The sequence below is a fragment of the Triplophysa rosa genome, linkage group LG17, assembly GCF_024868665.1.
Source record: "Triplophysa rosa linkage group LG17, Trosa_1v2, whole genome shotgun sequence".
In the NCBI taxonomy this organism is placed as follows: Eukaryota; Metazoa; Chordata; class Actinopteri; order Cypriniformes; family Nemacheilidae; genus Triplophysa; species Triplophysa rosa.
In genome coordinates this window covers 2,063,902-2,087,737 of record NC_079906.1, presented here as the reverse complement: position 1 = coordinate 2,087,737, position 23,836 = coordinate 2,063,902, and the positions used below count along the sequence as shown (strand labels likewise).

Sequence of the window (23,836 nt, the reverse complement as noted above, 5' to 3'; positions counted from 1 at the left end):
TTTCCCGCGGGACGAGGCGCGCTCCCCGTGGCGTCTGCCCGCGTGCCGCATTTAAAAGGCTCGAGGGGACGCGCATCGCCCGAGAGAGGAGCTGCGGTAACGTCTGTATAACGGAACCGGGACTGTATGGAGGGAGCGGCGGAATCGGACGCGCCCGTCCCGGCGAGATCGGCGGCGGACAGAGCGGCGGCGCTCGCGCGCTTACTGCACCGGGACTGCACGCGCCTTCTGGAGCTCTACGTGAGTAAACGCGCCCGTTATTCACGCGACCGTGACGACGTCTGATCTCACGCTGCGGTAATATGCCGTATTAATCGTAACGCCAATGTTCAGTTTCACACAGAGCCGCTTGAACTGGTCTGTGGTGGTTTGCTGCGGTTGTCAAAATAAACCCCCGTCAGATTATAACGGACCAGCAGACTGGGACCAGTTTACCACCGCAGGTTGTTTATGTTCAGCACAGTTTTCTCTCTACATCTACGTCTAAATGGTTCAGTTTTCCTCAGCACACATGTACTGACAGTCATTGACTGAGAACAGCGTTGCGGTGCAGCGATTCATGAATGGTTTTGCGTCAGCACGCACATTCACGCGGTTAACTTTATGACATTAACAGAGGTTTCTAGCTGTGTGCTGACTAGTGCAGGACGAGAGGCCTCGTGCATTTTATCCTTAAAGTGTGCGCAAGTGTATGGAAAGCCAGGAGGGTCAAAAACGCGCGAATTTTAACACGTCAACAACCCGTCGAGAACGCGTTGTTTACGCGTAGAATGCGTGTTGTTTATGTAAAGCCGTTTGGGTCATATTTCGCCATCAACCAGAAGCATTGAGTTCAGAAGGCGCCTGATTATACGGCGTTTAAGACCTACAGACGCCGCAAAGTACGGCGTTTTGTAGCGCATGCGCTGTAAATTACAGCGTTTTCGCAGTAGAAACGGCGTTACTAACAGCGTTTTAAGTGCAATGCGAAACGCCGTTCATTTCGCCATTTGTACTTCCAATAGTACGCCATAATCGACGGCGCTTCCGTGTATCAAAGACGCCGTAAAAAGCAACGTTTTCTATTATATTAAAATCAGCCCCGCCTTTTCTACACAGTCCAGCCCCTCCAATGACAGAAAGACCTGTGTAGTAGAATGTCGATCTGAATAACGTTTCCTATTTTTAACTTTATTGCGAATAATGTTTAGACTTTCATTGTGTGATATTTCTCCATTGGGCACGTTTTTCCTCCTTTTCGTTTATCATATGTGCACAGAAGGCATATTTTTTAGAGTGTGTACGTTCATGACTCTATGTACGGATTGACTTCTCTCATGAAGGTGTCAGCCTCGGTAGCGCAGTGGACCGGCAGCAGCACTCTATCGCTTTTAAAGACAGGAGTTCGACTCCGCGGTCCGACCATATTCTTCGTTCCTTTTGAGTTGGTTTATTGGGTCATGTTTTTAAATGTCGGAACACTACCCTGTTGCTGACAACTGATTAAATGACAAGAAACTCTTATTAACAAGCCAACCGGTGTAACTCACTTACACTTAAACAAAATCACTTACATAATGCTGTTATGCATAAGTCCCAAACTAAAACTGAGATAAGTGAATGCGGCCTCGCCTGCCTCGTCAAAATAACCAAATCAAAATACAAAACGTTTTTAACAAACGTGATCGCTTGGCAACCTCTAAAAGAAGGCAGTATATGGTATAGGCTATACCCGAAGCAGCGGCATCGGAGGAGCGCGTTTCTCCGCAGCCGGCCTCAACAACAGACTGAGAAACAAACTTTCATTTCGATATGATTTATTTTACTTGACAAAGCACGTGTTTTTTCAATAAAGAAACTTAGCTCGATGTGGACGGAGCGTATTATAACCTAAATATCCAGTGCTTTTGTGTTGCATATACCGTATACGGTCTGCACAGTTAGCCGACTGTGTGAGCAATGTTTTCATTTCATTTCGAGTTTCATTGTAATTGAGAATCCGTAAATGTGCATTAAACAGCCTAATCAGTTGGCTTTTATTTTCGTTTGACAATTTAGCTTAAGATGGCTATACGTAGGCTATCCTTTTATCATGAAGGGAAAAATGTTTCATTCTAATTACACCTTTGCTGCTTGTTGTTCTGTATTTACCAATAAATAAGTTATAAAAACAGGCCTATATTTTCCTTTAAAATGCCGTTTTTGTCATCTAAAAAAATCTATATAATAATAACGCAACAATAGCTCATTTTTGTCAGCATTTCCCTTATTGTATCTGTATGTGAACAGTCTCCATCATTTTTAGATTTTTGATTGTCAAAAGCTTATAGCGTTTTATACTGAATGCATGCAGCATGTACAGTCTATATGTAAATAGAAAAACAAAAGCGTTCGTATGGGAAATCATTTTTAATCAATAAAAACATACTCACAACAGCCACTGTACAGTAAGCAGACTTAGCCAGCAGCTGTTACATGCATTAAGGCCTTACACCGGTTGGCTTGTTAATAAGCGTTTCTTGTCATTTAATCAGCAACAGGGTAGTGTTCCGACATTTAAAGGTGCAGTTCTTTATTAACAGCGGCCACTAGAGTTGTATTATAGATTTGCCACGAATAGCTCAGTCCAAACACGACGGAGGCCACCACAGTACAAACAGATGTGGTACTCATGTTGACGCAGGGAAGAGATCATGCGGGCATTAGAAAGACTGTAGAAAGAGAGATGTCTTATGTATTACATCAAATAAAAGGTCTGTGGATTTTAAGTATAAAAGAAGGATAAAAGTCAGGCAGGAGCTAAGACCTGTGTTAATATTATAAAGACTTTCCAGCAGAGACTCGTTAGGATAAAGTCTTTTAGCGGAGATACTCACAGATATCTATGAAATACTTTCCAGCAGAGAGAAGTTGGAGAGAAAGATCGTCTAAAGATCACCTCCGAGGAGGATGCTTTGATTCGATCAGTATGTGAGTAACATACTAACATACCAAGATATGTTGTTGTTGAAATATTAGCTGTGTGACGGAGCAGTTTTGAGCGTCATTGTTTATCTGGAACCACTTTAATATTGTACTCGTCCAGATACTGGAGAGAGAGAGAGAGAGCGCTGGAGCTGAAACTGGAGAGCGAGCGAGAGTGCGTTTTACTCTTTTACTCAATGATGAATAAACTTTCAGTTAAACCGCGGGTCACATGCGTTCTGCACCGGAGAGCACGATCCGTACGTATCACGGATCATCCCGCGATCCGTTTCACCACGATACCACAGCGGAGAGGAAGAGGAAACGCGCATTGTAGAGTTGTTTGTCCGTTTAGGGCTGCTGTACAAAACATGGCGGTGAATTCAATGTGTGTAGGCCCGCTCTGTATGTAGATATAAACATCTTATTCTGAGGTATTACAAACTTAATGGTTCATTACGTAAGGTCTTTATAATATACAAAACTATTTCTTCAGAGGTGTATATTGTATTTCTGTCAATATATCCTCCTAAAAATGCCGTATTGTTCCTTTAAAAACATGACCCAATAAACCAACTCAAAAGGAACGAAGAATATTGTCGGACCGCGGAGTCGAACTCCTGTTGTTAAAAGAGATAGAGTGCTGCTGCCGCGCACTCACTAAACTAAATCTGCTTTGTATTTTCTTTAACCATGTGAGGTTTTACACGTTTTAGAGGATGAGATCATGATGTCACTCAATCTGACAGATCACTTAAATACCCCTTCAACAGCAAAAGCTACAGTATTGAGCACATTTATTTTAATCAGTGTTGGGTAAATTACTCTGAAAAGGTAATTAATTACTAGTTACTAATGACATATTCAATAGTGTAATTAGATTACTGTACAAATGACTCTCTCCAAAAAGTATTGAATTATTACTAATTAGTGTTGTCACGATACTGGAATTTCTAACTTCGATTCAATACCTAAAAAAATATCGATATTCGATACCATTTTCGATACCACGGGGAATAAACTGCCATAGCAATAAGGCCCTAATAAGCAATAGCAATATAGGCCTTTTTAATTTTTATTTGAAGTTAAATTGAACAAGACTAGACAATGAGGTATATATTTTTACATTATTTATTCATTGTTAATCTAATGTTAATTTTACGAATACATTTACTATTTAAAATCAAAGTTGTATTTGTCAGTATTAATGGACCAGACCCTGTTGAAAAAACCAGCCTATGCTGGTTTGGTATGTTTTGATGCTGGTTTGCTGGTTTGTGCTGGTTTAAACTGTTCATGTGCTGGTTTAAGATGGTCATATGCTGATTTAAGATGGTTCTTAGCTGGTTTAAGATCAAACCAGCATCGATCAAAACATACCTTACCCAGCATATACTGGATTTTTCAACAGGGGAGCTTACATAAATAGTTGTATTTTTAAACTAACATTTAAAAGAGATTAATAAATACTTGAACAAATGTATTGCTCATTCATTGTTCGTTAATGTTAGTTAATAGCCTACATTTTTATTTGGCTAAATTGGCTTTTATTCACATAGGCCCATACTGTAATCATTGATCAGCGCACATATAGACAGAAACGCAAACTTAAACGCAAGAACTGTTGCAGAGACTCCGCATCTTTCTAACATTAACAACTTTTAACCAACAAGCGAATGAGATGAGTGGATGAAATGAAATCATTGAACAGCGCACATACATAGAGCGCTATGGTAAACACTGGAGTGCAAACGTGTATCACACGCGAGAACTGTTGCGGAGACTTTACTCGCACCAGCATTATTTCAAACATCAACTTAACCAGAGCGAACGAGACGAGTGGATGAAATCATTGATGAGCGCACATAAAGACAGAAACGCGTGCATTAAACATGAGAACTGTTGCGGAGACTCTGTACTAACATAAACAACATATAACCAGGGCGAATGAAACGAGTGGATAAAATTATTGATCAGCGCACATACATGGATCGCTATGGTAAACACGGGAAGCGTAACGAGCGTGCACCACGCCAGATGTGTTACTGAGACTGGCCATCTTTTCTAACATAAACACGATTTAACTGCCACAAACGAGTCAAGTATGTGAGAGGAGGCGGGGCTCTGTTGTTATGCGTTCACGTGCAGTGTGTGTTAACTCACTGTCGGAAAAGAGAAAGAGAGCGGGAACGCGCAGCTGATATCGATATGTGGGACATGGGTATTGGAACCGTTTCAGATTCTTCAGTATCAATACTTATCGAAATATAGATGTTTTTGACAACACTATTACTAATTACTTTCTATATCCTACATCAAGCTTGATTAGTTAAGTGATTCAAGGATAGACACGAAACGACTCTTAATTCATTCAAATAAATAATATAAAACTACATAAAGTATTCTTTTTAACTGACTAAAGTATTACAAATTTGAGAAAGATACATGAATGCGTGCATTTTAAAGTTAGACTGATTTTTAATGTCAATTCCACTATTGTATACATTACACCGTATTTAGTTCAATTACATCCGAAGTAACTGCAATTAAATTACAGACAAAATGAGAGTAATCCCTTACTTTACTTTTTTAAGGGAAAAGTCATTCAATTACAGTAACTAATTATTTAGTAACTAGTTACACCCAACACTGCTTTTAATATACGCTAAACCGTGCACAATTACATTCACATTCTGGTTTTATTTTAGTTCAGAGGGCAGTTATTGTTGAAAAATGTTATATTGCCATGAAATTACATTTGTATAGAGCATCTTTGGATAAACGTATGTGTTAAATGAATACTGTCTATGTGAATTGTTATCCTTGTATTTTTTGCATTTAGCCGTGTTTGTCGCCGTAAGCCGTGATTCATAATTGACATGGAATGCATTTATAGATGTGACTCATGAAACTCCCTCAGTGGGATCTTTTCTTGTTTACAGGTGGGAAGAAAGAGATGACAACAAACATTAACCGTAAACATGAAGTGGGCGCTTCACGTGACTCAATTTCCTCTAAACGCTTCCTGTAATAACTCATTACAACCCTCGTGTCGTCCTCCTCCTCAGAAAGAGCGAGAGAGCTTTCTGTCTCATCACGTCCCGGACGGTGAGCGTCTGGTTTCTCTCGCCCTCTGTCGCGAGGCCCTGACCACAGATGAGCAGGTGGGTCATGTCCGCTCAGCCCTGAGGAGGTGCACCGAGCTCCTGGAGTGTCTCATCAGCCGGGAGGTGGAGGAAATGGGCGAAGAGATGGAGGGCGAATACGAGACTCTCCGGAAGGCCGTGAAGGACAGACTGGGTCATCTGGTGCACAGTACCGGAGCTCTGCTGGAGAACTCGGAAGGTGGCTGTCCTCCTTCCCCGGAGATTAAGTGTGCTGAGGTACAGACACCCACACTTGTTTCCAAACCTTTACTTATGGAAACTGAATCCAAATCATTTGAAAAATCATTTTGGTGTTGCCAATTCTCTCTCGTGAATGTCTCTTGTCCCCGTCCCGTGCGTTGTTTGGGTCCCCTGCTGGAAGCAGACATAAGCATTTGGACAGACATCAAGCCTTTGGCAAGCTGCAGCACTAAATCCTAAATCTCTTTTCCAGTAAGCAGTCGACCTCTCTGGAATCCCAACAGCCGTTTCATTCAGGCTGATTTAACACCGTACAAAACCACCAGACATTTCAAGTGATTAAAAAATAGTCAGTAGGTGGAAATCATTCATCTAGTGTTTTGCTATAAAATAGTGCTATCACAATCGTAGATTTCTGCACAACGAGGGGTTTATTTAAAGTGAAAGTCACATTAAATATTTCTAAAACACGACAAGCACGGATTCGGCTGAGATCCAGATCTTTTTACTGCAAAGAGTCATGTAAAACAAGCTCTTCAAAGGTCTTGCTGTTTGTGTGTCTGTGTTGTGTTGTGTTGTGTTGTGTTGTGTTGTGTTGTGTTGTGTTGTGTTGTGTTGTGTTGTGTTGTGTTGTGTCGTGTGTGTGCTCAGTGTCACAGTTCTGTAATGAGTGTTTGCCTTTCATCGGAGCTGGTTTGATTGGTGTAATCCCATCGGCTGAAAAGAGAAAATACAATAAAGCGTAAAAGCAGTGAAGTAGTGCTTCACTGTAAACCCAAATAAGTTGGGAAAACTCAAAAAATGTGAGGTAATCAGCTACAGGTAAACCGTTATGATGTTCCCAATTTGAAGTAAGCAGAACCATCAAGTTTTGAGTTTGTTGTACTCATGCATGTTAATTCCTTTTAATTTGGAACATTTAGTAAGGTAACTTTTTTATTTGCAGTTAAATTAAAGAAAGGTCTTAAGACAACCTAAACATTTCAGCTGTATCAACAATTCACAAACAGCCTTCACAGAGAGTGATGTAACGCACACCACTGCTATGGCGCCTCCCACAACCTAAGCATAAGCATCACTCTTCTGAACGACGGTAACCCCGAAGGTCAAAAATATCCAAGATAAATGAACATTCATCATTACTGATGCTTTTTCCTTTCTAAAAACTTAATTTCAAAATTGTCTCTCCTAATGCAATCTCACGCAAAGCATGCTGGGAACTGAAATTCATTCTCAACAAATCGTCTTGAATTAACTTGTTGAAATTGAGTTAAACTAACTCAAAAGTAAGAAGTAGTTACGGGAACTCTAAATATTTAAGTTAGTACCTTTTTTATATATAAAATTAAGTTTACACTACTTTAACTGTTTAATTACTTTGAACATTATGAAAATAGCTCTTGTATTTTGAAATCCGCTGATTTGCTGTCATGCTACCCAAGATGTAGTTAAAGTTAGTCACTTCCCAACAGATGTTCTTCATCACAGATAATGAAGGTGTTTATGAAATGAACTTTAAAAATTTCCTGTAGACATAAACAAAACACAAACTTTTATTGGATCTGGATGAGTTGGCGTTGAGTTTCTCTATTTTTGTTCTCTTTGGCTCCTGAAATGGATCACAGGGTGGGTGTGCACATTTCTATTATATCTAGAAGCTTCTCTGAATGCAGGCATGTTTTTTTTGGTGTAAACATTTACACATTTATACATCACATTCTCAAGAGAAATCTGCACACAAAACCAGCAGATGTGTTTAAACTTAGAGAAGTGAGCAGTGATGTTAATGTCGACTCTTTTCACCATTAGTCATGTATGTGTATGTGTAGAAAGTGTTCGTGTGAGTTTTGGGGAGGCATTTACAGCAGAATTTCCCCAGTGTTATGATGCTATACCCCAGCTGAAATCTTTAACATTGTGAATGTATTTTTCTCTGGCCATATCAATATACAGTATATCAGCGGATTTTATTGCACACAACAGATGTCTGGAGCCAGTCTGTTTTTATGAAATAACGTTGCATTAATGCACAAAATCGGCAATTTCACTTGAAAAGCACGTGTTTCATATGAATATAAGATGACTTTGGAACGATACATGTTTGTTATGAGAAGAAAGATTATCATAAAAACCTTGAGTGTCTGGAGACTGATGATAATGTCTGTGATTGACAGGGTCAGGATGAAGTTGAAGGCTCGGGTAGGTTTGCGGCTAAACTCTGGACGTATCGAGTCTTACTGGAGCTCATCCACTGGACAGATTGGGCTTCTCAGACTCTTCACGTGTTCCACACTGAAAAACAAGGACAACAACACGAGCAGATACTGTAGAAACTCTACACACACACGTGTGAATGAAACCTGTCCTGGACTGAACCGCTTCAGTGTAGATTAAATCATGCAGAACACTAATCACACGTGCTTCAATAACACGTCAACACCATACCAACACGAACAATAACCAGAAACAATTATATTCTATATGCATCACATGTTTGACAACGTAGAAGTTTAAAGGGACACTCCTCCCAAAAACAAAAATTCTGTCATGAATTACTTACTCTAGTTGTTCCAAACCTGTATACATTTCTTTGTATGGTTAAACACAAAAAAAGATATTTGGAAGAATGTTAGCAACTGAGATTTCGGGACATCATTGACCACAGTAGGAAAAAAATGGTAGTCAAAGGTGCCCCAGAACTTTTTGCCTCAAAACATCTTCTTTTGTGTTAAACAGGACCAAAATAAATATACAATTATGTTTCTTGATAGTCAATGATGCCCCCGAGTTCTCAGTTGCTAACATTCTTCCAAATATCTTTCTCTGTGTTCATCAGAACAAAGAAATGTATACAGGTTTGGAACAACTTGAGGGTGATTAAATGATGACAGAATTTTTATTTTTGGGTGAACTGTCCCTTTAAGATTAGTTCAGGATTAACTAATATTATTAACAATGTTGAAATCAGTTAGAGGTTTCTCTTAAGCATCTCGGACAGGACGTTTTCAGCTGATGATTAAAGCAGAATACACTTTTCTTTTCAAACCTTTACTTCAGTCAAAATGACATTTGATATTTTAAAACAAGTTTTCCAGCAGTTTATTGGCATTTTCCATTTTGTTAAAGCCTAACCTCGCTTTATTATGACTGAAAACTATTTGCCAGTGGGGTAGAAAAAGAAACCTATCGGCAGTACAGAAATAATTACAGAAATGTTGTTTTGTAGTACTGATGCCTGGTTGTGTTGTGTTGTGTTGTGTTGTGTTGTGTTGTGTTGTGTTGTGTTTAGATGGAGTGAAATGTCTGATGCAGTAAAACAACTACACACATGTTAGTGACATCATCACATCAGAGTCACAGTTTAATCCAATATTGGTGATTCCACTTTCTTCTGTTGACACACACACACACACAAATAGAGATTTTGAAGTGAATGTGCTTTATAACTCCTGCGCTGTGTTTCATCTTCATTTGATGAGGAACACATTGACTGAAACTGGATTGACCACGTCTGGTGTTTATAAAGCTTTTTGAGTTTGATGTGTGTTTGGTGGTGAGGCGGTTGTCCCACATACATTAAAATACTAAACTCTTTTACCCTGCTGTCCAACAAATATATTCATATATAAACATATGTAAGTCATAAATGTATAAGCGCAACTCAACTAACCCACACTTGACTGTACTAACCGTGCCGATGTGAATCTTACTGTGAACTACTGCTGTTTTATTCAGATTTTCTTGTGAAGCCGTTTAAAAGTAAAGGCATCGGTGAATAATGGAAATAACATGATTGTTCTTAGCAGAAGAATGACACGATGCCATCTTGATTATTTATTATTTCTCACTGAATCAGTTTCATGCAAATATAACACTGTGATGTTCATTTTTTTCTCTCTAATACCAGCGATTACTGACAGCTATAACTGAGGATGATGTTCTGTTTGCTGTGAATGTTGAGTTTTATCTGAAGATGTCTGCACACGTGTTATTGGCACTAACTGTACGCTTTACAGCAGACTACATGACCGATGTCTCTCATTCTCTTTGTTTATTGACAACTGTATAATGTGTGTATGTTTGACATTAATCAATAAATTATGAGAATAGAATTTGATGTGCAATTCTTTGGTGTGTTTGTGTGTGTGTGTGTGTGTGTGTGTGTGTGCGTGCGTGCGTGCGTGCGTGCCTGTAGAGGGTTTGTTTGCATCAGGGACATTAAGATGTACACACGCATTAAAGTGATAGGCCTACTTCACCCAAAAATGAAAGTTCTGTCATCGTTTACTCACCCTCATGTCATTTCATACCAGTATAAACTTGTTTCTGATGAACCCAGAGAAAGATAATTGGAAGAATGTTGTGTTCAACGGAACAAAAAAAGATACACATTTTTGTTCTTACTATAGTAGTGGATGATGTCACAGAAAAAAAATTGTAAGAATGTTAGCAATTCTTTGTGTTTAACAGAACAAATACATTCATACACGTTTGGTGTGAAACAAGCTGAGATTGAGTAAATGATGACAGAATTTTCATTTTAGCGTGAACTAGCCTTTAAGTAAGGCAAGACAGGTTTGTGATGTCATACACAAAGCTCATTAAAGTGCTCTACACTTTCTTTTCAGTGAAACGTTTACCTTTTATTATCTTTAATACCTGTAACTTTGTCAGCAAAATCATCCATAAAACAAATCAAATAAATTAAACCCAGCTAACACAGTTACGTTGCAACGACGTACCATAATAACATTCCAGTGACGTAACTTTGTGATTCGCATATTCGTCCTGACGACGTAACATTGGACGTTGTTGGGATATGGTGATTACCTCCTGAAGACACACCTGGAACGTACCATATTCGTCACAACGAAGTAACAAATAAAGTTTCTGGGACGTGATGAGCACGTCCTAACGACCAAACAGTCACGTTGTTAAAATCTTTTTTATTTTTATTTAAACAATTATCATCCCTCACATGGAGGATTAAATTAATTTGTGATTTAATCGGTGCGTTAAAGATTCCATTTTATGCATAATTGAAGTAATTCTCTATTCTTATATGTATAAAGCACAGTATTATAAAACTCAACACAACACTGTACATCACAATCAGATATTTTATTTATACTGTAGTTCATGACATAAATAATCAAAGACTTCAACACAATATAGAGGATTTAAAGCAGATATTTATTGACAGAGATGAATAAACATTATGTTTAGGCTTTACATTATATTATATAATCTTACCACATAAGTTTAGCAGGTTGTCCGTTTTTAGAAACAACAATCAAAAGCTTCTTTAGTCACACTCACAAACATCAGGGTCAGTTCATTTAAACGCGCCAAATCGATCAAAAATCACTAAAATATCTGTTACTCTCACATCTGTAAGGTACAAAGTAAAGAAAGAATATTAATAAACCGCTAAAGTTAAATCAGGCAGTGAGGTAAAAAGAAATGACCGTTAACATTTAAATGATGAGAGCGCGCAGCTCTTTGCAGAACAAAGTGGTGGAGACGCACACGCACATATCTGTAACAGTCATTACCAGTCAGGGTATTTATTGAGTGGGGTTGACCAGACCACTAGGGGGAAACCTTGAGTCATCTGAGACAGTATAAAACAAGACAGAGAGAAAGAGTTCTGAAGCTGCCACATGGCAGAGTTTGCTGTGCCGCTTATATCCCATTTGAGAAACACTGGAGTTTGCTGCTCAAATGTGAGTTCTTGGTAATGTCTTGATTTGGGTTGTGACATGTTATGTACTAGCAGATCTTAATAAGGATGAAAGATGTATGCTTATGTTTGTGTACTGGTTTTTTGTATGGTAGGATGCATATAATAGATCTGAGTTACTGGGTTCGGGACTCAAGGAGAATCAATGTCGATCAATGGATGTACGTTGATTACGGGCAAGACGAGAACAAGTCTCTACAGTGGCTATTATCTTCTCTTCATCTGTGTGGGGATGCTTAAAGACTCCTGTGAACCAAGCCTGTGTGGATGCTTAAAGACTTTTGTGAAACTTGGACATTTTCCCAAAGGGGTTGATGAATTGCTGAGATTGATGTTGGACAAATGTTCTGAGAAACCCAATATTTGTGTGTTAATTAAAGGGGTTGTATCTGAAACTTAATCCTGACCTAACTCGTTTACTAGTAAAATACGAATCCCTCATGTATTTATTAATGTGATCAGTGCAAGTTAGCTGAGCAGGTTATATATCAGACGCACGCGAACAAATAAATAGTTGTAATTGTGGTATCGAATTAAACTCCAGTTTAATAGCTGTCAGAAGTCAGATTAATAGCATTCGTCTTGACATTATAACAGATTTTACTCTGATCATACATTCTCCACACAATAACATAATAAACAGAAACGACCAGATTCATTAATCAAATGACCGGTGTCCAGCGGCCCGTTTCAAAAAGGAGGTTTAGTGAAAACTGGGAGTATATTAAGCCTGAAATGAGGGAAACTCTGGGTTTTCCGTTTCAGAATGTGAGGTATGTCAAACCTGAGAAAGCGGGGTAACTCAAGCCCGTTTCTAAAGGAGAGGTAACTTATACTGAGTCAGTAACCATAGTAACTTACTCTGTGAACCTAACCTGGTCGGGAGTTTCTTTTGGTCTACTCCCCTTTATAAGTGGAAGCGGTGATTATTAGTTCGTTCATTCATTCTTTCGGTAGGCTATTAATTCATTGCACATATTTCCGTCACGCAAAGACCATCTAAATGGCATGTCCTTGTATAGAGGATGTTGTAGATGAGGAGGCTGTAATACTTTGCAGGGAGTTACATTTACGTCGGGAGAGGATTGTAAGGCCTGGAGTGAATTTTTTGACATATCCCAATGATTTTATATTTGAACGGTACCGTTTTTCTAGACAATCAAAAAGACCAACTTTATGGAGATGCAGATTTCATTTTCTTTTTTTATTTTTCTACATCAGTATGTTTATTAGGATTTAACATTTTACATTCAAAAATAAACAACAACAGAAGACAAAAAATATATATATATTTATAATTATAATATATATATACACAAATCAACGAATGACAACATAATAGTAGTAATAATAAAATAAAAAAGGGAACTAAGAACAACCAAGGGCGTATGTGCAGTTCCAATGATAAACCATAAACAAACAAGCACTCTCTAGGGGATAGAGCAGACGGCATACTATGCCCTCCATTACTGATCAGAGTCAGTGTTCAACTGGTTAAGATGATCCAGAAATGGTTGCCATATATTGTAAAATTTGTCAAGGTTACCCATAACTCCATACCGGACTCTCTCCATGTGCAACATTCCAGTAATATAGGTCAACCAGGCCTTGAACTGAGGAACATCAACGGATTTCCAGAGTCTTAGAATGATGCTCTTAGCAATAATCATTCCATAAACAATGGTACTTTGTACAGAGACATTATAATCTGACAGAGAGAGAGAATATCCAAATAATGCAATCTCTGGATCGGGCTTAAACACAAAACCGTACATGTCAGAAAACCATTTAAATATGTCACACCAAAAATCATAAAGTTTAGGGCATGTCCAAAAGAGATGGGAAAGAGAGCCCTCTGCAGATTTACACCGGTCACAAGTAGAAGAAATGGTGGGGAAAATTCTATGTAATTTAGATTTTGAATAGTGTAATCTATGCATCACTTTACATTGAATTAACTGATGCCTAGAATTAACAGAACAAGACCGAATCCTGCTAAGGCTCTCCTCCCACACTTCATCCCCTATCAGTATATCTAATTCTTCCTCCCAAGCAGCTTTTAACGAATGCGTAGAATAACTAATTTCTTCAGAAAACACAGTTACAAAATCCGAAATCAAATGTTTGGAATCAGGCAAGCCCAACAACAGCCTATAAATCCCTCTTCCCTCTGGCAGTGACTCAAAATTCGGCACTGCTTGACGCACATAATTTAGAATCTGTAAATGTCGAAAAAAGTGTGTTGTGGGAAGAGAAAATTTTTCCTTTAATTGAGAAAAAGAAGCAAAACGTTTGTTAATATACAAGTCCTCCAAGGTCACAATACCATTCCGCCTCCACATGTTGAATGTTGCATCTGAGAGAGAGGGAGGAAATGCGTGATTGCGATATACTGGGGCAAAAATAGCAGTGTCAGGTAATCTGCATCCCTTCTTAATTTGATGCCATATCTTCAAGCAGTTTGAAACAATAAAATGATCCACCTTAACAGTTGCAGGTAATACAGAAGCCGAGAAGAGAAGCGCCGGGAGCGAACTGTTTTCAACAGCATTTTTTTCAATAGCAACCCAGGGGGGAGGGAGTGTCAATCGAGATTTCTGTATTATAATCCTCCTGCCAATAAACAAGGGCCCTCGCATTCGCTGCCCAGTAGTAATGCAAGAAGCAGGGCAGCCCCAGCCCACCCCTCTCCTTCGGCTTCTGAAAATGTATTTTGGATATTCTGTGGGCTTTAAAGCCCCAAATAAAGGGTAGGATTATTGAATCTAATGTTTTGAAAAAAGCCTTTGTCAAGAAAATAGGTAGATTTTGAAAGAGATACAAGAATCTAGGTAGAGAAACCATTTTAGCAGCGTTTATACGGCCTTCCATAGAAAGAGGAAGAGTCCTCCATTTGCTAATGTCTTTCTGTAGATCCACCAATTTCTGAAGAAAATTCAACTTAAAAATCAATTTAGGGTTTTTGGGTAGAACGACTCCAAGATACTTAAATCTGTCTGTGATTTTGAAAGGGAGATGGTGCAGGAATTCAGTACCAAGATCAGCACTTAAAGACATGAATTCACTCTTCTGCCAATTAATTGTGTATCCAGAGACTGTGGCAAAAGATTTTATAAGATCTAACAGTAAAGGGACCGACCGCTCAGGATTCGACAAAAAGAGAACCACATCATCTGCATATAAGGAGATGTGATGATCAACATTTCCCAGTCTTACGGGTTCTATAGATGATGAATGGTTTCTAATACCGATCGCAAGGGGTTCAATTGCAACTGCAAAAAGCAGGGAGCTGAGGGGACATCCTTGACGTGTCCCTCGATGTAATAAAAATGACTTTGACTTTTCTTGATTTGTGAGTACGGAAGAAGTTGGGTGAGCGTATAATGTTGTAATCCATGATACAAAACGACTACCAAACCCAAATTCCTCCATAACTCTCACCATATAAGGCCATTCCACCTGATCAAAAGCATTTTCTGCGTCTAAGCATAGAGCAGCCACTTTAGAGCCTTTCTTATACTTATGGTAGATTATGTTCATTAATCGTCTAACATTAAAAAATGAAAATCTGTTAGGAACAAAACCAGTTTAGTCCATATGTATAATGGATGAAATGTATTTATTTAACCTATTAGCTAATAATTTGGTAAAAATGTTAATGTCAGAGTTAAGTAATGCTATAGGCCGATAGGATGAAGGCTCAGTCTCATCCCTACCCTCCTTCAGTATTAGTGAGATGTTAGCATCGTATAATGTGCTAGGGAATTTTTGAGTTTCAAGAGAATGAGTGAACATCATCAGCAAAAGGGGAGCCAGCTTCCCAGAATATTTTTTGTATAATTCAATACCAAAACCGTCTGGCCCCGCCGCCTTGCCATTAGGAAAAGATTTTATAGCTTGAATAGTAATATCAGAGTTTAAAGCCTCACGGGCATCCTCACTCAGTTTAGGAAGATTCAAAGGTCCTATCCAATTAGATATGTCTCCTCTTGCTTTTGATGTATATAATTGTTCATAATATTCCATAAAGCAATCATTTATACCTTTAGGATCCACAAGCATGTCCCCTGCTTTTGATTTAATTTTATGTATGGCTTCATTAGCCTGTAAACCCCTCAGCTGTCGGGCCAGCAATCTATGGGGATTATCCCCCAACTCAAAATATTTTTGTCTTATCCTGAGCAATTGATCCCACACCTGTCCTGACAAAATAGTATTATATTCATATTTTAATTTAAGAATATTCTGTAAGGTAGAAGGGCTAGAGGAAGTTCTATAAGAGGGTTCCAATTGAGATAATTCCTCTTCTATTTCTGCAAGGCGTCTACGCTTGTCTAGTCTGGATTTAGACTCAAAAGAGATAATATGTCCTCTGATCACAGCCTTAAAAGATTCCCAAAAAGTGGAGTCAGTGACTTCAGAGTTATCATTGATATCTAGAAATTCTAAGATATTTTCAGATATAAATTGGCAAAACGATACATCAGAAAGTAGTGAAGGATGAAAACGCCAACAATGTGGTTTAAACTTTTGACCAAGATCAAGAACCACTGAGGTCGGTGAATGATCAGAAATTAAGATATTTTGATAGCCGGAGGAGATCACATTTGATATAAGTTTGGAGTCAAGTAAAAAATAATCTATTCTAGAAAATGACTTGTGCCTTTGTGAAAAAAAGAGTAGTCTCTACCTGTGGGGTGCGTCAGTCTCCATATATCAACCAGATTCATGGAGGACATTAGGTCGTATAAAACTATGGAGGCAGAAGGTAACTGGCTTACTTGGGCTGACCTGTCCAGAACATTATCAAGCACACAGTTAAAATCACCACCTACAATAACATGTGAATCAGTAAAATCAGACAATAAATTAAATATTTTAGTAAAGAAAGTAGGATCATCAAAGTTTGGTCCATATACATTAAGAAGTGTAACACGAAATGAATAAATGTAACCAGTTACCAGAATGTATCGACCGTTTGGATCACTCAAAGTTGAAACATGTCTAAAAGGAACTGTTTTACGGATTAAAATTGCAACTCCTCTGGCCTTGCTGGAGAATGTGGACTGAAAGATATGGCCAACCCAGCTGCATTTGAGCACATTCTCTCTCGTGGGCCTAATATGGGTCTCCTGTAAGTACATGACATCGGCAGACAAAGATTTCAAGTGGGAAAATACTTTAGCTCGCTTGATCACATGACCCAGACCACGCACGTTCCAGCTGGTGAAAGTGATGCCGCTGCCCTTTGAAGCTGAACTAAGATTCATACAAAAGTTGAAAATAAACAATGTTCAGACATACTGCCCTTGTAAAACACTGAAACATATAAAAATAAAAAAGTACACACAGAAAGAACATTACCCCCTACCCCCATCCCACTTTCCCAAACAAAGTGAGAACACGCATCCCAAAAACTTACTGAGGGGTTGCCAGACCATAGGAACAGCGAAACCGCAGCTGAAAAGCCCTTTAGCTCCCTCTCCAATCACACGAACAAGTACTTATGAACAAAGAAAACGGTCATATAAATGTCCCAGTCTGAATAGCTGCTGAATGGAAGTCACATACCAGAGCATGTTATGCCAGAATATATATAAATGATTTTCAGGACAGCGTCGCGATGAAAGTCTCCGTCTCCTCGGGCGATGTAAACACCTGGTCAGTGGTACCATGGGTGACGCGCAGTCTTGCCGGGTAGATGAAGCCGCTTCTCACACCCGCTTCCCGGAGATGCTTCCTGACATCATTGAATGCCTGCCGCTGCATCATTATTTCAGCCGGAAGGTCGGGAAAGATGTGTATTGGCCTGCCCTTGTAGCGCAGAGGAAACTATTGACGAGCCAGTTGAAGTATTTTTTCCTTAACTAGGAAGTGATGAACCCGGGCTATCATCACACGCGGCCGCGCGTCTTCTCCAGATAATTGCCTCCCCAGACGATGAGCTCGATCCACTTCTAAAGGCTTAAGAAAGTTGCTAGCGCCTAGCAGGTCTGGAATAAACTTCGTCAGAAACTCCGTTTAGGGCGTCCATTCTCTGTCTTCTCAGGTAAGCCGACGATTTTAATGTTTTGCCGCCTGAGCGAGCCTCTAGATCGATCACCTTCTCACGGAGGGCTTTATTCTCTGACTGCACTTTTGCGCACTTTTGCTCAACGAGGAAAGGCGACGGTCGTAATCGGCGATAGCATTCTCCACCTCCGTATTCGATCGCCGAGGCACACTAAAATGCTTGAGTGACCAAAGATGCTTCCAGAAGATCAAATCGATCAGTCATCTTGCTCATATTCTGTATAGCTAGAAGGATACTGGCAGACTCCGTGTCAGCCTCGTCACTCGACCCTGAGGATGCCGCGGCCTGTTCTGCCATCTTCACGCACTGAGCAGGGAATCATCGATGCTCATCTAACTTCTTTCCCTTCAGCTTTTGACTTACATTATGCAGTTCTTCAAGAAGAGAATTATAAAGTAATATCAGTGAAAAAATGTATCAAAGATAAGATGCATACATGCTGTAATATAGAATATCATCAAAAAGTGAATTTCACTAATTATTCAAAAAGGAAACTTGAATATATTCATTCTTCACACATGGTGCAGAGTCATAACAGCTGTGGCACTGCTCAGGTGTTAAGGGGCCATGGTATCCCTGTTCTTAATTGGCCAGCAAACTCGCCTGACCTTAACCCCATAGAAAATCTATGGGGTATTGTGAAGAGGAAGATGCGATATGCCAGACCCAACAATGCAGAAGAGCTGAAGGCCACTATCAGAGCAACCTGGGCTCTCATAACACCTGAGCAGTGCCACAGACTGATCGACTCCATGCCACGCCGCATTGCTGCAGTAATTCAGGCAAAAGGAGCCCCAACTAAGTATTGAGTGCTGTACATGCTCATACTTTTCATGTTCATACTTTTCAGTTGGCCAAGATTTCTAAAAATCCTTTCTTTGTATTGGTCTTAAGTAATATTCTAATTTTCTGAGATACTGAATTTGGGATTTTCATTAGTTGTCAGTTATAATCATCAAATTAAAAGAAATAAACATTTGAAATATATCACTCTGTGTGTAATGAATGAATATAATATACAAGTTTCACTTGTTGAATGGAATTAGTGAAATAAATCAACTTTTTGATGATATTCTAATTATATGACCAGCACCTGTATATCCACAGTCTTATCCGTCCTCACATCATGAACATCAGCGATCGCGGCCGTGCTCTTACATCAGAGCAAATCCTTTGTGTTGCTTTACGTTTCTTGGCAAACAGTTGTTTTCTTCATAACATCGGGGATGCCGAGCATATTAGTAAGGCTACTGTATGCAGAGCAATAAGAAAAGTGTGCCTCGCTCTCAAGCGATTTCTGCAAATTTTTGTTGTGTTTCCTGGGCACAAACCCCTGAGAATCATCAAGGAGGAGTTTCACAGGATTCCAGGTTGGTGGTGTAAAAAATCTGTTTAAATGCGTCTAATATAAAAAAGCAAGATCAGCTAATAAAATTTTGCCGTTATCTCTGGGAGTAAGCTAATAATTAGAATTAACTTGAGGGTTTCCAAATGTGGTTGAATGTATTGATGGAACACATAGTCCACTTCATTTTCAGAAGGTGCAATGATGGGAATATGTCAACAGGAGGTCCATCCATAGTATCAATGTGCAGGTACACTGACTGACCTACTGTTTGTAATCTTAAAGACATCTTAGTACAGTAACTCTCACATGTCTCATCCCTTGTATTGTCAAGATCATATGTGATGCTGCACATATCATCACAAATGTGGAGGCCAAGTGGCCCGGCTCTGTTCACGATGCACGAATATATCGATCCTGAGCAACAGACTGCAATGTGGTAAGTACAAGTATCCCCTATACACCTATTTCAAAGCATGCACTACACACTTGCAGGGGCACTTCTATGAAGCACTAAGGCAGTGTGAACTTTCTTACAGGGGAGATTGATGGCTTTCTGCTGGGAGATAGGGGTTATCCATGCCTAACAACACTGATGACCCCTTACCCAGAACCTGAACCTGGCCCACAGCAGCGCTTCAATGTGGCACACTGCTGGACGAGGACGAGAGCCCGGGTGGAGATGACCATAGGCCTGTTGAAAGCACGTTTTCAGTGCCTACGTCACCTTAGGGTAACCCCTGAGAGGGCTTGCAACATTATTGTGGCATGTGTTTTTCTCCATAATATTGCCATAATTAGAGGGGAGCAACACCATGACCTACAAATCCGAGACCCAGAAGAAGACCCCATCCATCCTGCAGATGTTCAGGATGGAAGGGTCCTCAGATATATTATATGCCACAATGCGTTTTCTGATTGACCAGCAACCACACCACAACCACCCACAAAATAAATGAATACAAATCACATCAATTTATTTGGTTTTCTTTATTTCCTACAAATACAAAAGCAACTGTTAGATTTTAATATTCTTCTAATAATTCAAACAATTCACCACACACTCACCTCCAGCTTGTTTCAGGATGTCAATTTCCAGATCTGCCTTTTCAATCTGGCGGTCCAAGTATATCATTTTTGTTGTTTTTTTCTATAGTTTTCATCAGATGAAGTCTATACAAATCCTTAACTGGTAACTGAAAATACAGTAGATTACAGTTACATAATGTAGTTCTACAGATTTCATCTCTGGCATCTACTGAACATCACTGAACTGTGTTCATCTGTGCAGCAGAATTTGATGGGCCCTCGTCCTGCTGTTCTTCCACACTCTGGGGACGGGGAGAGATAAGACTGTCAGTTTATACTTGGTTATAAACTTAAATTCTATAGGCTAATCCGCACATAAATGCAAAGAAATGGGATTGATTGAAGTGTGGACACTTTATTAATATTACCTCTGTAGGCCTTTCTGTGGCAGAAGATGTCTCATCATCCTCATCGTCCTGTGAGAATGAGTTTTGTTGTGTGCACTTCATAATGCTACTTATCACAATTTATGGTTTATTTAATAAGCTACTTACAACTGCCTGGGGTTCAGGGGGCTCCAAAAGGCAAATATTACCATCAGAATCTGTTGAGACCAACAAAAACCTAAATATCAAAAATAGCCTATATAAAAAATATATAGGTAGGCCTCTCACACCTTATAAATGCACTTGTATCATAGGGAGTGTCTGGCTCTGATGAACTCCCTCCAGGAATACCATCAGCCACTGGCCTTCCAGTGTTGAGGCTCAGGGCCATCTCCTCTGCAGTGATCAGTGGTGGTGGTGCAGGCCCTCCCCCAGTCTTGCGGGCCTCTGCCTTCTTTCTGTTGGCTGATTAGAAGTAAAATGAGAATTTTAATTGTGTGAAAACAGCATTACACCCATGTCAAAAATGCTGCTTCAATGCTAGACACTGGATGCCATGCAGTTATTCAATATTAATGTTTGTCAAGTCAGGTAGCCCACACCCATCATATGCTCAAGCCTTACCTGATTGAATTATGTTCTTATTTCATTTTAAGATGCTGCCAGGTTCTTTGTATGCCTGCAGGATTGCACCTTCATGAAAATGAAAGTTAGTTAAATAATGTATTATTCTTCTAGTTTCACTTCTGATATTTTAACAGCAGTGTTGGGCAAGGTAATTTGATCTAGCCACATGAGGTCACAAGCCAGTGTACTTTTTGTGCAGGTCCCAAGCCCGGATAAATAGAGAGGGTTGTGTCAGGCTTCCATACCGGATCGGTTGGGGCCCGGGTTAACAACGACCGCCATCGGTGCCGTTGACCTACAGGGAACTGGTGGAAATTGGGCTACTGTTGGTCGAAGAAGGAGATGAGGAAGGTGTGTTAGAGGAGGAAGGCTTGTCCGTAGGCAGAGAGAGAAGAGGGAAGGCAGGAGTTTCGGACTGAAAGTAGGGACTTTGAATGTTGGTACGTTGACAGGTAAAGGCAGAGAGCTAGTAGATATGATGCAGAGGAGGAAAGTCGACATTCTGTGTGTCCAGGAGACCAGGTGGAAAGGGAGCAAGGCTAGAAGCATTGGAGCAGGGTTTAAACTGTTTTATCATGGTGCGGACAGGAAGAGAAATGGAGTAGGAGTGATCCTGAAGGAGGAGTTTGTGAAGAATGTTCTGGAGGTAAAGAGAGTGTCAGATAGGTTGATGAGTCTGAAGCTGGAAATTGAAGGTGTGATGTTGAATGTTGTCAGTGCTTATGCTCCACAAGTAGGTTGTGAGCAAGAGGAGAAAGACAGATTCTGGAGCGAGTTTGAGGAAGTGATGCAGAGTGTTCCCAGAGGTGAGAGAGTGGTGATAGGGGCAGACTTTAATGGACATGTTGGTGAAGGGAATAGTGGGGATGAGGAAGTGATGGGCAGGTTTGGTCTTCAGGAAAGGAACCCAGAAGGACAGAGGTTGGAAGACTTTGCTAAAAGTATGGAGATGGCTGCGGTGAACACTTTCAGAAGAGGCAGGAACACAGGGTGACATATAAGAGTGGTGGCAGGAGCACACAGGTGGACTATATTTTATGTAGACACTGTAATCTGATAGAGATTAGAGATTGCAAAGTAGTGATAGGAGAGAGTGTAGCTAGACAAAATAGGATGGTGGTGTGTAAGATGACTCTGGTGGTGAGGAAGATGAAGAGAGCAAAGGCAGAGCAGAAGACAAAGTGGTGGAAGTTAGAAAAGGAAGAGTGCTGTGTTGTTTTCAGGGAGGAGTTGAGACAGGCTTTAGGTGGTCAGGAGGTGCTTCCAGATGACTGGACTACTACAGCCAAAGTGATCAGGGAGACAGGTAGGAAGGTGCTAGGTGTATCATCTGGAAGGAGGAAAGAAGACTAGGAGACTTGGTGGTGGAATGAGGAAGTTCAGGAGAATATCCAGAGGAAGAGGTTAGCTAGGAAGAAGTGGGACAGTGAGAGGACGGAGGAAAGTAGACAGGAATATAGGGAGATGCAGCGTGAGGTTAAGATAGAGGTGGCAAAGGCCAAACAGAAAGCTTATGACGACATGTATGCAAGGTTAGATAGTAAGGAAGGTGAGAGGGATTTGTATCGGTTGGCGAGGCAGAGGGATAGAGATGGAAAGGATGTGCAGCAGGTTAGAGTGATTAAAGATAGAGATGGAAATGTGTTAACAGGTGACAGGAGGGTGAGGGAAAGATGGACGGAGTACTTTGAGGAACTGATGAATGAGGAAAATGGCAGGGAGAGAAGAGTAGTAGAGGCAAATATTGTTGAGCAGGAAGTAGAAAGAATTAGCAAGGGTGAAGTTAGGAGAGCTTTGAAGAGGATGAAGAGAGGAAAGGCGGTTGGTCCGGATGACATACCAGTGGAGGTATGGAAGTGTCTAGGAGAGATGGCAGTAGAGTTTTTAACTAGGTTGTTCAACGAGGTCTTAGAGAGTGAGAGGATGCCTGAGGAATGGAGGAGAAATGTTTTGGTGCCGATTTTTAAGAACAAGGGAGATGTGCAGAGTTGTGGAAACTACAGAGGTATTAAGCTGATGAGCCATACAATGAAGTTGTGGAAAAGAGTACTGGAAGCAAGGCTAAGGGGAGAAGTGAGCATTTGTGAGCAGCAGTATGGTTTCATGCGAACAAAAAGAGCACTACAGATGCAATATTTGCTTTGAGAAGGTTGATGGAGAAGTACAGAGAGGGTCAGAAAGAGCTGCATTGTGTCTTTGTAGATTTAGAGAAAGCGTATGACAGGGTGCCAAGAGAGGAGCTGTGGTATTGTAGGAGGAGGTCTGGAGTGGCAGAGAAGTATGTTAGAGTGGTGCAGGATATGTATGAGAGCAGTAGGACAGTGGTAAGGTGTGCGGTAGGTG

The 23,836-nt window shown here is 40.1% G+C and overlaps 1 protein-coding gene and 1 pseudogene across 6 annotated transcripts in view; one reads left to right on the top strand and one right to left on the bottom strand.

The window, feature by feature from the left end:
* Positions 1 to 23,836, bottom strand: part of LOC130567666 (platelet glycoprotein IX-like) — a 253,006-nt gene that overhangs the window by 219,036 nt on the left and 10,134 nt on the right. The window lies entirely within an intron of this gene.
* Positions 17,707 to 20,373, top strand: LOC130568245 (putative nuclease HARBI1; annotated as a pseudogene).